Here is a 14819-nt window from a genome sequence, read left to right as displayed (position 1 = left end):
AGGGGTCTATACGAAGGAGACAGGATATTATTATTCCTCACTTTTAAAAAGTATAGTGTTATGTTTGGCAATGATATTCAATACAGGAAACATATTGATGAACATTTTTATTTTTTGTTCAGGGTTTTGTTTCTGTTGTAAAATGTTGTTGCGTGTTGAATATATTGTCTTTTTTTTCCAGCCCCTTTGCTGTCAGGAGACAGGGCTGGCATTGTGGTCAAGCACCAGGGGGAAAGGACACATGCTCTGACTCATGAAAAAAACACGAGTAAACTAAAACACACTGCACAAACTCTGCTACTGTGTGTTTAAAGATAGCAGCACCTACATGTAGCCTAATGTGTATGTATACGCTGTGTATGAACAAGGTCTTAAAACCTCAGCCCTCCACAACAGCAATGGGCCTCATATCCTGAGCAATAAAGTCGACAATTCCTTCCGTGACATAATTTTTGCGTTTGGATGGTAGAGGCTTAACATCCAGCGGGGTCTGGGGGGTCCGAGGAAAGCTAACGTCGTTGCTAGAGGGTGCGCCGGTAGTTCTAAAACGATTATTAGACTATGAAATATGCCAATTCTCATATGTACATATAGCCTCCTCAAAACAGTCAGGGCAACCTAACGCAGAAAAGTTAGCTTACTTTTAGCTTTTTTATCGTGATATGCCATTTTTGTAGTCGAGCTGCGATATGCAAACTGTTGCTTGCAAACTTTGCATTCAACTTTATTCTGTTATCTATTTTTGTAAAATGCTGCCACACTGCCGATGTCTTTGACATGGTAGAGGAGGACTGACTGTAAATTAAACACTCACAATTAAAGAAATATTCAGCTAACCACTAAAACAAGGCTTTGTAGTTCTTTCTTCAATCTGTCAAGGGGGGCGTTCTGAAGACAGACTTTTACCTGTGCAACAAGGGTGCTCTGAAAACACCCCCATTGGCAATTAGTGCTTTCCACCCATAAACTGTAACGGTCTATGCTTCCACTGGATGAAATAACACGGCAAAAAATCGACCAATCAGAATTTTGGTCGAGCCAGAATGTATCGACCAATAAATTGACTAGTCGTCTGGGAGATTACAGCCCTAATAAATATATGTATAAAATACAAAAACTTCAGCAGCAGTCCAATTTACTACAGCAACACTGTTGACCGCATCAGTGTTCTCATTCCATTCCACATTCTTTCTACATCCTTTAAAACCAGTTTTTGGGCTGCTAAATAGTTCCCCAATTAGTGCAAATGAACACGAGACATCAGGGTTTAAATCTCTACCTCTGAATAGTGCCGCTTCTTGGCCAGATTACATCTTGCCATGTTGTAAATTGTAGGGGCGAGGCCTCAAAACCGATAATGTATGGGGCGTGTTTTTCAATTACGATTGTTTCTAGCTCTTACGCTCTAATTGATGTAATACAAACATTTCATGAATCACATGTAAAGCCTATCGTAAGATGATTTCTGCAGTGATATCTACGCTGGCTTCTATGTTAGGTTGATAAATGACGGCCACTTACTACAGATACATGATTTCATAATAAAGGATAAATGGTTTTTTAAAGAAAAAAACTTGAAGAAATGATTATCCAAAGCATTAAAAATCTAAACAAATACTTGATATACCCTGATGGGAGATAAACACCAAACCATCACCTGATTATCCACACATTCTTCCATCACCTCCTCTATCATGAAATTTGATCTTTAAAGTTGATTGACCTTTGCCCCCCTGACCCAGCCATGCCTTCGAGTCTCTCTTCTCACCTCAGACAGTTGAGACCCTTACATTTGTAGGGTGCACTGTCAATAACCAGCCTCACGCCCCTGCCTTGGCGATTCCCTCAAGACGCTACCATACCAAATACCAAAGCCACAGTGTAGTGTTAAAAAAAGATGCAATGTTTCTTTTTCTCTTCTTCAAAACCAACAGTAACTTTTTTATATGACGATATGAGCTGGAACTAGAAGCAGGAATCTATTCTATCTTAGCAACTATTGAGTGCCGCAGCTTGCGCACATAAGAGAACAGGACCTTTTTGAAACAAGCGTTGTGATGACAGCATGTACTGACGTTGCTTTTAAGTGTTCCCTGGTCTATCTCCCCTCCCTCTTCATGACATGACTTGTCAGTGAACTGTGGTAAGCTTTGTGGGAGTGAGTGGGGATTACTGGGAGGTCTGCATAAAAACACCTTTGACACCTCCCTAGGCCAGGGTTATTCACACACTAAATCTGCACTATTGTAAGCTCAGTGAGTGCTGGGCTGCGTGACGAGCGTGATGTGGAGAGGGAGAACGGGGCAGCATTGATGCTGACACTGGTTGACAGGCAGACAGGGCTGCTCAACGAGCTGGCTCCGCTGCCCCGGGACAGAAGGCCTGTAGGCAGAGAGGAAGGAAGCCATGGAGCTAGTCAGCCTGTCCCCCCCCCCCCCAGTCCCACTTTTGGTCTGTTGGAAATTAAGCCTTGTCTCAATTTCCCTCACCGCTTGCCTGACCGAGCTCTAGACCTGATCCACACAGTCCTTTGGAGATGTTGGGGAATAAGTTGATGAGCTGCTGCCAGAGGCTATGGGTTACAAGGCTATATGAGCCGCTATAGCTTCTTAACCCTTTCTGTTCCTGTTGGCCACAAGCCCTTACCTGAGGTGATGACCACATGGACCTTAGCACCTGGTGGCCATTCATCATTCCCAACAGCATTTCAGTCATTGATATCCTGATATGCCTCTGATAGTGTATGCAAGAGGTACAGGTTCACATACACATACATGCAAGCAAAGACCAGGGGTTGAGGGATAAATGCAATTTGAAAGAATATCCATTTTGCCCTCTGACCCCTGGAACCATAACAAGAGTCTCATGTAGCTGACACGGGAGAGCGGGACTGTACTGACATATAGCGAGGTCAAATGAATAACTTAACCATGGAGAATTCAAACACTAATGCTGGTGACCTTTTTATCAGGGTGAGAAGAGAGATGAAGACAAATGGGGAAAGAAGAAGGGTGAAAATTTGGAGCGGAAACAAGTTTTAAATCATAGCAGGCCCAAATCTAAAATTAGTTAAACAAAAGGCAGATGCACAGGCCACATCTGGACTTATCTACATTACCGCAGCTGTCTCCGTATGTTAACCATGGTATTTTAGGATGTTATTGTCAGCTGACCGGGGACTACAGCTGGAAAGTAGCCGTGGAGGCTAAAGCTGCTCCTTTTACTGTACTGTTAAGTACAAGGGGGATAATATAAACTGATAAACAACAATAAACTAAACCCATTTTTCAGAAGAAAGGTGAGTGTCAGAATGAAGCTAGAAGAGCAAAACAAAGTCAACTGAGAGCCAGTGTAGAGGAAGAGACTGGACCTGTTCTATGGAGAGCTCCAGAATTCTCACAGATCCTGTCAGGAAACTTGTCGAGTCCCAGTAATATGATCTTCACCAGGGTGAATGCAGTGCCGGTTTGGTCAAAGGAGCACCGGATCTCATCGCAGATCTGTGAAACGTTCCTGAAAGAAGGGGGCATTGGATGTATAAACAAAAGCAAAGCATGCCTACTATACAAAATTATAACTCAAGTCCACAGGGCCATCCATGAAATAAAAAATAAAAGTGTTTGTAAATCAAAGTGTATAGGCATAATGCATCAGTAATGCTGTTACTTCATTTGCTAGGTAATGCTTACAAATCCCAGCTGACTTAAACATGTAACAATATTACATACAGGTTGCTTATAGAGCATTTTGGTAATTATGTACATAAATGCTACATCATGACATTTAAGTCATTTAAAATATATTAGGACTTATGACCTGAAAATGACATAGTGTTAACTGCATAACAAAAGGGGATTATTGAATTGTTGGAAGATTTGTGTGAAAACTTGCAAGTAAGGTGTGTTGACCTGCTTTGTTCATTAGACACTACTCAACTAGGATTGCACACTATTTGCACATTTTACAGGTTTAATAACATCCAAGAAAAGATTAATAATAGACAACTGGCATGTTCTATATTGAATTGGTTATAAGTAAATTTCAGTTTGTGTTGATTCTAGGGTCCGCTTTGGACAAAAGTGGTACCGTTTTTTTTTTTTTAAATATGCTGTTGTTAAGGTATTTTCTTTACAGTGCTTTATTGCCCTGTCCACTGTAGATTACTTGCTTGAGTAAGCGTTGCAGGGAGGTCATACAGTTGCAATAAATGTTTTGCTCAGATAGAAATCCTTCTTCTTTTTTTGAAGATTATTTTTTGGGGCATTGTTTCACTTTATTAGTGACAGTGGATAGACAGGAAATGTGGGAGAAAGATGGGGGATGACACGCAGCAAAGGGCCACAGGTCAGACTCAAACCTGGGCCCCGCTGCAAAGGAATCAGCCTAGGGGCACACTGGGGCACACGCCCTTACTGGGTGTGCTAGAAATCAAAAAATATATATGTTACAGATGCATTGTTGCATGGTAACTTAGCCTACTTTCTATGTCTTGTGAGCTAAAACCAGTATCACTATCACGAGCAAAAGCATTAATAGTTTGTTGTAGCAACTAATGGTTAATATAGCGCATTTCATGAAATGCATATACACTTTACACAAGTAACGTTACAGAGGGACAAGGGGGAAAAAAATAGTAGGCCAAAACAAACACAGACTAAAAGGAATAAAACCTCTAATCTAAATGGAAGGGTGGCGTAATTTAATGTGGGCTACAGACATACAACCGCATCACACAAGTTATTTTATAAATGAAATAGACAAATGACATACCTGGCGGCCAATTCGGGCAGGGTATTCAATTATTTACAATTCCATTACATTAATTGTCTCCATATGTTTATAGCCCAATTGAGTATGACTCACTTATCTCCGGTTGTCTTTCATCTTCCCTTTTAGCTTTTGGTTTGTTTAATTTCCTGATGGTCCTGCCCCAATATGAGCCACAACTGCAACAGATCACTTCTAAAATTCTTTTAAAATATAATTAGGCCTACATCAAAAAATCTCCTGCTTCCTTTTACCTGGCTAATTAGTCTTGTTTGCTGTTACAGGTCCTTTAAGACCATTAAATAAATAAAGATAGAGCTTCAGATACATTAAAAAGTTACCCATGGTCACTTTAAATGTAAAATGTTCCAGCAACCACTTTTAATGAACTGAAGGCAGCAACACTGTCAATGTACACTATTAGTAGTGATGTATTTGGAACTAAAATAGCAGATCTGGGTCTTGTTTGGACAGCGACAACCCAAGCCCAAATGTGGGTGAACACAGGTTTGTTATATTCTCAGAGATGGGGTCTGTTTGTGATAAAGTGGTTTTAATGACCGCAGCATGCCACAGAGGTAACTATAATGTATTAAAAAAGTTAATGTTTATGGATCATGAGTTGCTTATCCTGTGTAACAACCAAAATATACAAAACTAGGCCATATGTGAACTCCTTACATTTGAAAAGAGAGATATCTAGGCATGACAGGTATATCACTCTGCTCTCAGCTCTGTACGGGAGCATCATTAGCACACAAACTGACATCTGGCACTGAGAGGAGAGGGATTGAGGGTGAAATAAAGAGGGAGGAGATAGAGCAGAATCTGTGCCAACTATCACCCTCTGGCTGTTCTCTACTGTTTTAATCACAGTAACAGTGCTCTCACTCTGCAACCCCTTAGAGACCTAGGTACCTTAGCCACACTTGACATTAACCACAAGGCGAATACACCCATGTTTAATACAGATTCCTTGCCATCTTCCGCAATGTGTTTCTTTCTCTTTCACTACCCTCACCGATTACCATAACAACCAGAGGACACACTGAGCAAAGAGATGATGAAAGATGCATTTCCTATCCCTATTTTCTTTTACTTTCTTCATTTTTTTCTACCTTTGCTTTTTCGTGACGAAGCTTAAGATCTAATCCTCTATTTTCATTTATTCCGTGAGTTCAGTGAACTCAAGAAGGCTCTTTCAAAAAGTTACATCATTGATGATAAGACCCATCGCCAACAACCGATCATATTTGGTTGCTTTAGGCTTCTTGTCAAAACAAGTAAAGTCTTTTTGGCAATTCCACAGCCAATTCTGACAAAATGGAGAGGATGAGCCAGGACAGAGATGATGGTATTAAAGTAGGAGATTTGTCTTTAGAGGCAATGTGTATGCTTTCCAATGTAGTGCCACTTTCCCACATTGACAGAGTGCACTAAAGGTCTGGATGGTCCTCTGGTAATGGAGCTACAGACATTGATGGGGAAACGAGACTGAGCGAAAGACCTTGGATAGAAGGCAGCTGAACAAAACATAAAGAAGAGCATATTGGACTTACAACAGTAATAATCTGAATTCTAAAAAAAGACTTGGTCATTTGCCAGATCATCATTATCCCTTAACAGCATCACCAGCCGGTATGGTGCAGCTCTGTGCAGGAGAATCACACCCAGCATCTCAAGTTAGTAATCTAAAGTTTGAAGACAATACATGGCAAGGTAGAATGAGGTATTTGGACAAAAAATATTGTCTTAAGACAAATTAAAAGACATTTTAGTTCCAATCGTCATCCGCGTCTCATTGCTGAGAGGGCTGATCCTCTTGAATTGGTCAATCATGTTACTGTAGTAATTTATTGTATCACACTCCTTATCCTGCAATCAGACAAATATCAAGTCGTCTCTACTGTGTTATGTTCATGTTAGAACTGCTGGGGTGTTTATTTAAGCAGAGCTGTGCATTTTGTAATATAAGCACATATTTTGTGCATCCTGAGGGGAGGCAAAAAACAGTTTTAGCTGTCACTGTAAAATGTGTTGTAGGCAGACTCTCTGTAGGGCAAAAGCTAAAAATATTTCTAATGATGTCCCCTAAGAGTCTGCTAATTCTCTCGTCTTTTTACAGAGACCAAGATCAAAGTACAAGTTTAAGAGTATTCTGTACTGAGCAAATTCATTATTTTGGCATTTATGTTGTATTTACATGAAACAAAACCTAACTTCACCCAGGTAAAATACGACGAGCCATCATCTGCAGCCATCTAGTGAACTCTGTGTGAACTCACCTTTAGTTGTCTCTGGAGCTTTTTTGAACGTGTCCTGTGCCAGGCTCTTCTTGCTCTCCGTCTGTAGAGTAGCAAAGTTACCAACTTTCCAGATGTTCCATCTGCGCAAACGCACACACAATGCAGTATGTAAGGATTACGAACTCGTTGATGAAACCCACCTTCCCCAGAATTTGTCTTGTTTTTAAGGGAGAATAAGTCGATCTCAATGAAGTCCAGGCCATGGAGGATGGTGCTCTCCTCCAGTCTGCCGCAGAGTCCTGCTATCCTGTACGGCTGTGCAGCTCATCCAGACCTAAACATGCACATTCAAAACATGTACAGTAAGCAGGTGCATACATAAACAGACACAGATGTGGTGCAAAAATAACCAAAATGTCTTCTGTATCTAAAAGTGTCAGCAAGAATACACACATGCGTGTGTTGTGAAAATAGAAACACAAATTAGCAGAGTAGAGGGAGCAAGATGGTGCAAAAATAACTAATATCATAACTCATCTTAATGAAGTCACACCCCTATTTCATGCACACAGACACACACAAACACACTCTGGCTGATCTGGTACATTACATGTGCTTGCGACATTAAGCCATGCCGCTAATTTAAGAGCCCTCAGCGAGAGTTGCAATGTAATTAGACAGTGGAGAAGCTGGAACATTGTAAGTGGAGATGGTTATCTATGTGATGTTTAGTCTAAATGGCAGCCATGTTGCTGAACGTGTGTGTGTGTGTGTGTGTGTGTGTTGGGGGGTGGGGGGGGGGTGAGTTGTGAGGGTACAGTGGAAAAGAGGGTGGGAGGTGGAGATTAAAGGAGAAAAGGTCAAGGGTGGAAACACAAGAGGAGATGTGGGGAAAGTAAAAGAACTAATAAAGCAAGAGGAGAGATACGCAAGAAAGTAGGAGCTGGATTTGTGGCCCAGGTATCCTCTTTGGCCCTCTGCTCACTTGTACGACAGCTCTGATTTACAGCATATTTGAGAGAGTGAGAGAGAGAGAGAGAGAGAGAGAGAGAGAGGGACGCACGCAGGCACGCACGAACGCACGCACACACTTGCTTTCACTTATGCCCTTTACGGCACTGCACTTTGCTGTTCTTATTGTTGTTGGAAGCTGGCCTACACTGTGAGTGGGACTCTAATGGGCAACCAATAACTTGCAGTGCCTATTAGAGATGTTAATGTAACTCATATATGATTAGCCACTTTATCTTAATTGAGGGAGCTGTATGTGGAGGGTAGAAAGAGGAAAATTAGCAGAGAATCAAAGCGAGAAGGGTTGGGGTGAAAAAGATGGATAGAGTAAGGAAAATGGGGGATAAAAGAAACAAAGAGACAGTATAGGACATTGCTAATGATGAGAGAGTACGAGAAGGTGAATATTTGATGAGACTGTATTACTATTAAACTGTCACAGAATTCTCTCTTTTTCTGTTTGTGTGTGTGTGGGTGGGTGCCCTTCACAGAGGCACAGTGATGAGGCTGACCCAAATGACTGGGATATTATTGGGAGAGCGAGAGAGGGAGACCTCTGGTGAATACTAATGAAGCTTGGCACAAAGCTGCCTCCTGGCCTCATTAACCTGCCGAAGACTGCCTTTGTTTTCCTCTGCAATGCTCCAAACACTTCCTACATCCTGTCCGAAAAGGGTTTCGGAAGTCACACTGTGAACAGAGAAGAGGTTGCCTTCAAGAAGCTCAGGGGCTTGAGCAGCATGGGCAGGACCAGCACACGAAGGGGTGTGTGTGTGTGTGTGTGTGTGTGTGTGTGTGTGTGTGTGTGTGTGTGTGGGGGGGGGGGGGGGGGGGGGGGGGGGGGGGGGCTACATTTTGTCAAAGGAAAAGGGAGACTTAGACAGAGGAAATTAAGCAGTAAAGTCTGGGAATTAAGTAAAAAAACGTGTGTAAAGAGTTTTTAAATGAGTTGAAAAGTGCCAGTTGGAGAAAGGGGGAAAAGTCAGCTATTTTGTAATACAACACCAAAACATGGATCACACTGTCTCCCGCCACACCTGCAACGACTAAAGAAGGAGGAGGTGGAGGCGAGGACAGAAATGAGGAAGTGGAGCGAAGGGATGAGAACAAGGTAAAGCAAAAGTAGGACGGGAGGTTTGTGCTCTTTCATATCCTTTGGCACAGCACGTTGTTGTTTTGTTAGTCGAGATGTGTGCAGTGTGACGCCCGTGTACGCTTTTGTACGTGTCTTTGTATGTGTGTGTGTGTGTGTGTGTGTGTGTGTGTGTGTGTGTGTTAGCGCAGGAGATTTCAATTTCATCTTTAATGGAAACAGCAAATAGGGGAACAAATAAAATGCAAAGGAGAAGAGCAAATCCTCCCTGCAGAGGCCCAGTCAGAATTGATGATGAGGCCGACATGAAGCAAATATTCTGCGGGTATGAGGATAGGGGAGGCAGCGACAGGAGACACACGGGGAAACTGAGGTGAATAGGGAGGAGGAAAAAGTGGCCTGGAGGAGGGTGAGGGAAAGAGGAGGAATGATGTGGAGTATCCAGAAACAGGAGGAGGAAACAGAAGAGCAAAGAGGCAAAGGCAGAGAGGGAGTGAGGAGGGATGAAGGGACGGGGGATCAGTCATGGTGTGTCTTCCAGTCAGATTCGTCCCTTATACTGTGGAAGGGAGTAGCCATGTAGTTAGAAATCATCAGGAGCAGGAACAGATTAGATACAGGCTATTGGTGCTGATGAGGCCTAGTATAGATCAGCAATGGCTCAGTAGGGACAGAGGGAAAGAGTGGGAGAGACAGAGGAGGAGTAAGGTGCTGGCTTTCAGTACTGGTAGTACTAGGAGTATAGATTCCCTGTATCCATAAGGAAATTATATTATATTGTAAAAGGAAGTTGTTGGTAAATCTAATTCTACAGAACAAATATCTATGAAAATGATTTGTGTATTATGTGGAACACATCAGTTAATTGTGGTAGTATTTTTCCATCTGTGTAATTCTTGATAGTTCCGTCTTTCCCCGTTAATCCACTTGACAGAAGGATGAAAACAGAGGGAGAGGGAGAGGAGAAGAAGGAAGAAGGGAGTGGAGGGCTGGCAGTGGAGAGAGATGCGTCAGCCTGCTGCTCTGCCATGCAGGGATGTGACCACCCACCAAGCCAATCAAGGCTGAGGCCTTGCATCATGTCAGAGGTGCAGATAGGCACCCAGCTGAGTCATCTGGTCTTTGGGAGATGGGACAGATACAAATGTGCGAGTGCACACATAAACACTCATAGGCACACCACATAGACATGGGCAGAACATAAAACCATGCTTTTCTGTGTGATTGCGTGTGCCAGACCATTCCGACACACACACACACACACACACACACACACACACACACACACACACACACACACACACACACACACACACACACACACACACACACACACACACACACACACACACACACACACACACACACACACACACACACACACACACACACACACACACACACCTACCTACCTACCTACCTACCTACCTACCTACTGGTTTTTAGATTCTTTAATTATTCTTTCATTAATTTAATGTCACTTTTGCAATGTATAATGTAATGTGTTGAAATGCAATTAATATGTGAGACTAATCTCATATCTTCAGGTTGGGCTGATTTAATATTCTGGCAAAGGAATACAAGATGGAAATAAGTCAATCTTGGCTAACCCTTTTTGTTTTAATGTTGATTAACGTGCACTGACCTTGACAAATTAATACAAATGTGAATACATAAGAGACACACACACAAAAATATACCCATTCATATATTGAACAATCATATATTCCAACAATGTGCAAACACTTTTAGAGACAACATAGACAGGTGAAAAATTCAGGGAAAAACCAAACAAGTGGATATATAGAGGTCTTTAAATCACTTTATTTAGAGACCTCTCTTGATAAGAGAATGAAGTCACGTGTCATAATCAGCACATATTAAACACTATTAAACACCTCCTGGAGATTATGTGACCCTGTGCTCTCAACAATCACCATTAAAATAGCAAGTGATTAAGTATCTTTTGAAAGAATTCTGATCATCCCTCCTGTCTATGCCAAGGAGCTTTTAAGCTGTTCTGGAGGCTTTTGGTGGACCAATATTTTACTACGACACTTTATTTAGGGTTTTCCTTTAATTTAGCACTGTATGTATATAGTGAGATAGTGTCTGACCTGTGATTGAGATCTTCTTTTTGAAGGAGGGATGTTGAGGCTGTTCTTGAACTTTTATGCTCTCTAGTCTGAGACAGCTGTCAACATCTGCTGGAGCCACATTGACTCCTAACACATCCTGCTCCTGTGGGAAGTAAAGTTGCAGGATTGAAATCATGATATGAACAATGATGAGGATGTTTTTCTAATATACTGTATACAGTACCAATGCATTGCAGTAATGTCAGTGTTTTCAGTGTTGCCTCAACATGTACAAACATAGATTTAATTATTTCACAATTAAAATGTCCTTCAAATGCTTGCTCCTGATTAGCATTAGGGGAAAATGTTATGTTTATGCAACAACGTCTTGGGTCACATCTTTCTTTTTTATCAAAAACCAAATTAGTAATTTCCCTCCCTGCAATTACAACCACCAGCAGCACAAAGTATGACAGGCATTTTAATTTGCACCATGTAGATAATAGTGATTAAAGGCGCCTTCTCTCAGTAACTGTGAGATGTTCAGAATGTTCATGATGTTAACAGAAAATGAAGTCAACATTCAGTACTATTTAACATACTGTAACCTACGTAAAGGACCTCATATGCATGTGTGAATAAATTTTGTTAATCAGTGAGATGCTCTCAGTCTGTTCCACAGGGACTTCATATTTGCCCAGGATAGCAATCTGTTCATGGATGAGAGGAGTCTGAGCCTCTGTCTAAGCCAAATCTCCCTGGAGAGTCTCCAAGAGCTTCAGGCTCTCACCAAGCTCCACCAGTGTCTGGAGGGGTGGCTCTCACATGTTCTGAAGTAACATGGAGGGGTTTGCCTGCTTGCATTAGTCAGCTAAGCTTTTGAAAATGTAACATAGCCCAGGCACAGTGACACTCTCCATTTTACTCTTCTGTGATCATTTTAGATATTTCCAAAAAGGGTTATACCAGTTTCTTTTTGAAAATACAAGACTATGTGGAACATTTTCAGTCAAAACAATCTGCTGCTCACTGTGTCATCTTCTCATTACAAATGAAAGTGTAACAACTGATTAACATCATAAAATAAGAATACGGTGTGTGTGTGTGTGTGTGTGTGTGTGTGTGTATATATATATATATATATATATATATATATATATATATGTGTGTGTGTGTGTGTGTGTGTGTGTTTGTGTCTGTGTCTGTGTGTGTGTGGTCTGACCCTATTTTGCAAAAAGTATGGAGCAGAGTACAGAGAAAACCAAAGAGTGATTATTATGTTGTGCTACTAACAATAGCGACTAGCCAATAGCAACTTCTCAACAGTTTGAGAAAAGGACGTTACATCCAAATTACAGGCTTTACAGCATGGGGTTCTTCGATGTAATTTTAAGATAATATAAATGATAATTTACAGCCATATATCCATTATTACAGAGTGTTAAGCGTGTTCATTATGTCTAGTTAAATAACTCTGGATTTGGCTATTATTGCACGTTACAAACTTTTAAAACAATAGGACCCTGGCGCTGTTCCTGGGGACGTGCTGTTCTCGGCAGAGAATTGTTACAATGGTCACTCTAGAGTGACGTCAAAGTTGCATAAATTCTGATCTGACAGTCCAGAGTCAGGTCGCATTTTTAAAATATCCAACCTGTAATGGATTTGGACCACATATGAAAGTGCTCAAAATCAGAACTAGAAAAGATCAGATGCCAGGTCACTTGGGTTGTCATGAAAAAAATCAGATATGAGAAAAAAAGAAAATCTAATTTGTGTCACTTTTGCCTGCAGTCTGAACATAGCCTGTCTGAAACACTCAGTTTAGGTGCCTGTCTCTTTAAGCCCCCGTTACAACCTGTGCAAGGTAGGATTTGCTGGAGAGCTGTGGTATAAGACTGCACCAGTTGTTAGCAAGGCGTACCTAATAAACTGTTATGTGTAGAGTGTAGAGGCCAGCACCTTATTAAGTCTTGGAATGAAATCTAATTAAATCAAGGCTTTTAAGGCATTTTAAGAGTTTACATGGTGGGACCTTTTAGTAGGACAGACAGTCTGGAGCAATATCAAACAAATTTGGTTTCTTACTTGTTCAAACATCAGTGTGTACTCTTGTACTTTGGCAAGAAACAACCACCTACTGTACTGTGTGAGAGAGTTTGTTGACAAAATGGAAATATAAATAACCTAATTTAAAAGGAACCAAGACAACCACCTGTACTATCATGCAATCATGTATAATAGCATCAATACGAAAAAAACACAACAAGTAGCAATTCAATGCAAAATTCCTTTGTGCAACGGAAGAAATCTGATTAGTTTTATTGATGGAAGCCTATTATCGACATGGGTGAGAAACTCAAAGTGCTGAGACAGGTTATTGTGTGTACACACGCAGAACAGTGTTGACACAACAGCCATTTACATACCAATGTCTTTGACAAATCCATAGGGCAACAATGCATAATTGTACTTTGGATACATAGTGTGCGTATGTGTGCTTAATGTTTGCACAGATTGTGTGACTGGACCTCAATCTATAGATTTCACTGAGGTCAGAAGGACAGTGTTATTTGCTTTAGTCTCCCTGATGCCTCTGTGTCTAACTCATCATTTCTTCTTTGCTTATCACCACTAACTCACTTTCTCTCTTTTCTGAATCATTACAGCTACTGCATGCTTCAAAGTGTTGGAAAGCTCCCTGATAGTTCACCTAGAGAGTCAAACAAACATGTTTGTAATGTCCTGAAACTGAAATTCTGAGATCTAAAACATCTACTTCATCATTCGTTTTGACTGCTTGACTGCTTTCCATCACGAGGTCAGCATTTAAACATAGTGTTCTTTTTGATTCAAACGTGAATCAATATTCACCTTTTTAAACTGGCACTGCAGGTGTTCAACACACAGCAGGAAATACTGAATGGACAACATTGGAATTGACATTTCAGAGTTTACTTGCCCATTTTCATTCTGACAAACTGCATGTTGCAAAATTACTTTTAGTACCTCAAATCTGTATTTATTTGCACAAAATAGCCCATATATTATTATTTACAGTACCAATTGTTTACATATACATCTGCAATACCGTACTTTAACTGTAATATGCAATTACTTTCCACTGTACTTTAATTCGGATAGCTTCTGCCCAAACTTAATTTGTACTACCTTTAAATCACTGTTGTATTGCTCATTTTAGCCTAACTTATTATATCTATCTGTAAAAATTCTGTCTATAATAATAGCCGCCTGTATATAAATTCATAGTACATACTCACCTGTGAACTCTGTAAACCATTAGTATATTATGTTATTTGCACATATCTGTAAAATTTCTACTTATAGTAATATCCAACTGTATATTATATTCAGTACATATCCAGCTGTAAATCTTGCTCACAATACTTATCTATATTTTATGTTCATAGGACAAACCCATCTGTAAAATTCTGCTTATAATAGTGTTAATTTCTATATTTATTCAGTACATATCCATGTCCTACACTTATGAATCATTGTATATCCTGCACTTACTGCTATTTAACTTCTGGTTAGACCCAAACTGCATTTCGTTGCCTTGTACCTGTACCTGTGTAATGACAATAAAGTTGAATCTAATCT

The 14819-nt window shown here is 40.6% G+C and overlaps 1 long non-coding RNA gene across 1 annotated transcript; it reads right to left on the bottom strand.

The window, feature by feature from the left end:
* Positions 1-2861: 2861 nt before the first annotated feature.
* On the bottom strand, positions 2862-8777 carry LOC117934951. The gene is made up of 4 exons (XR_004654629.1): positions 8537-8777; positions 7214-7347; positions 7053-7153; positions 2862-3513 (listed from the first exon to the last, which is right to left on the bottom strand). It is a non-coding gene; the product is annotated as an uncharacterized LOC117934951 (long non-coding RNA).
* Positions 8778-14819: the final 6042 nt, after the last annotated feature.

Source organism: Etheostoma cragini, chromosome 19 (assembly GCF_013103735.1).
Source record: "Etheostoma cragini isolate CJK2018 chromosome 19, CSU_Ecrag_1.0, whole genome shotgun sequence".
NCBI classification, from domain to species: Eukaryota; Metazoa; Chordata; class Actinopteri; order Perciformes; family Percidae; genus Etheostoma; species Etheostoma cragini.
Note: the sequence above shows the minus strand (reverse complement) of the source record. Positions and strands in the feature narration are given on the sequence as shown.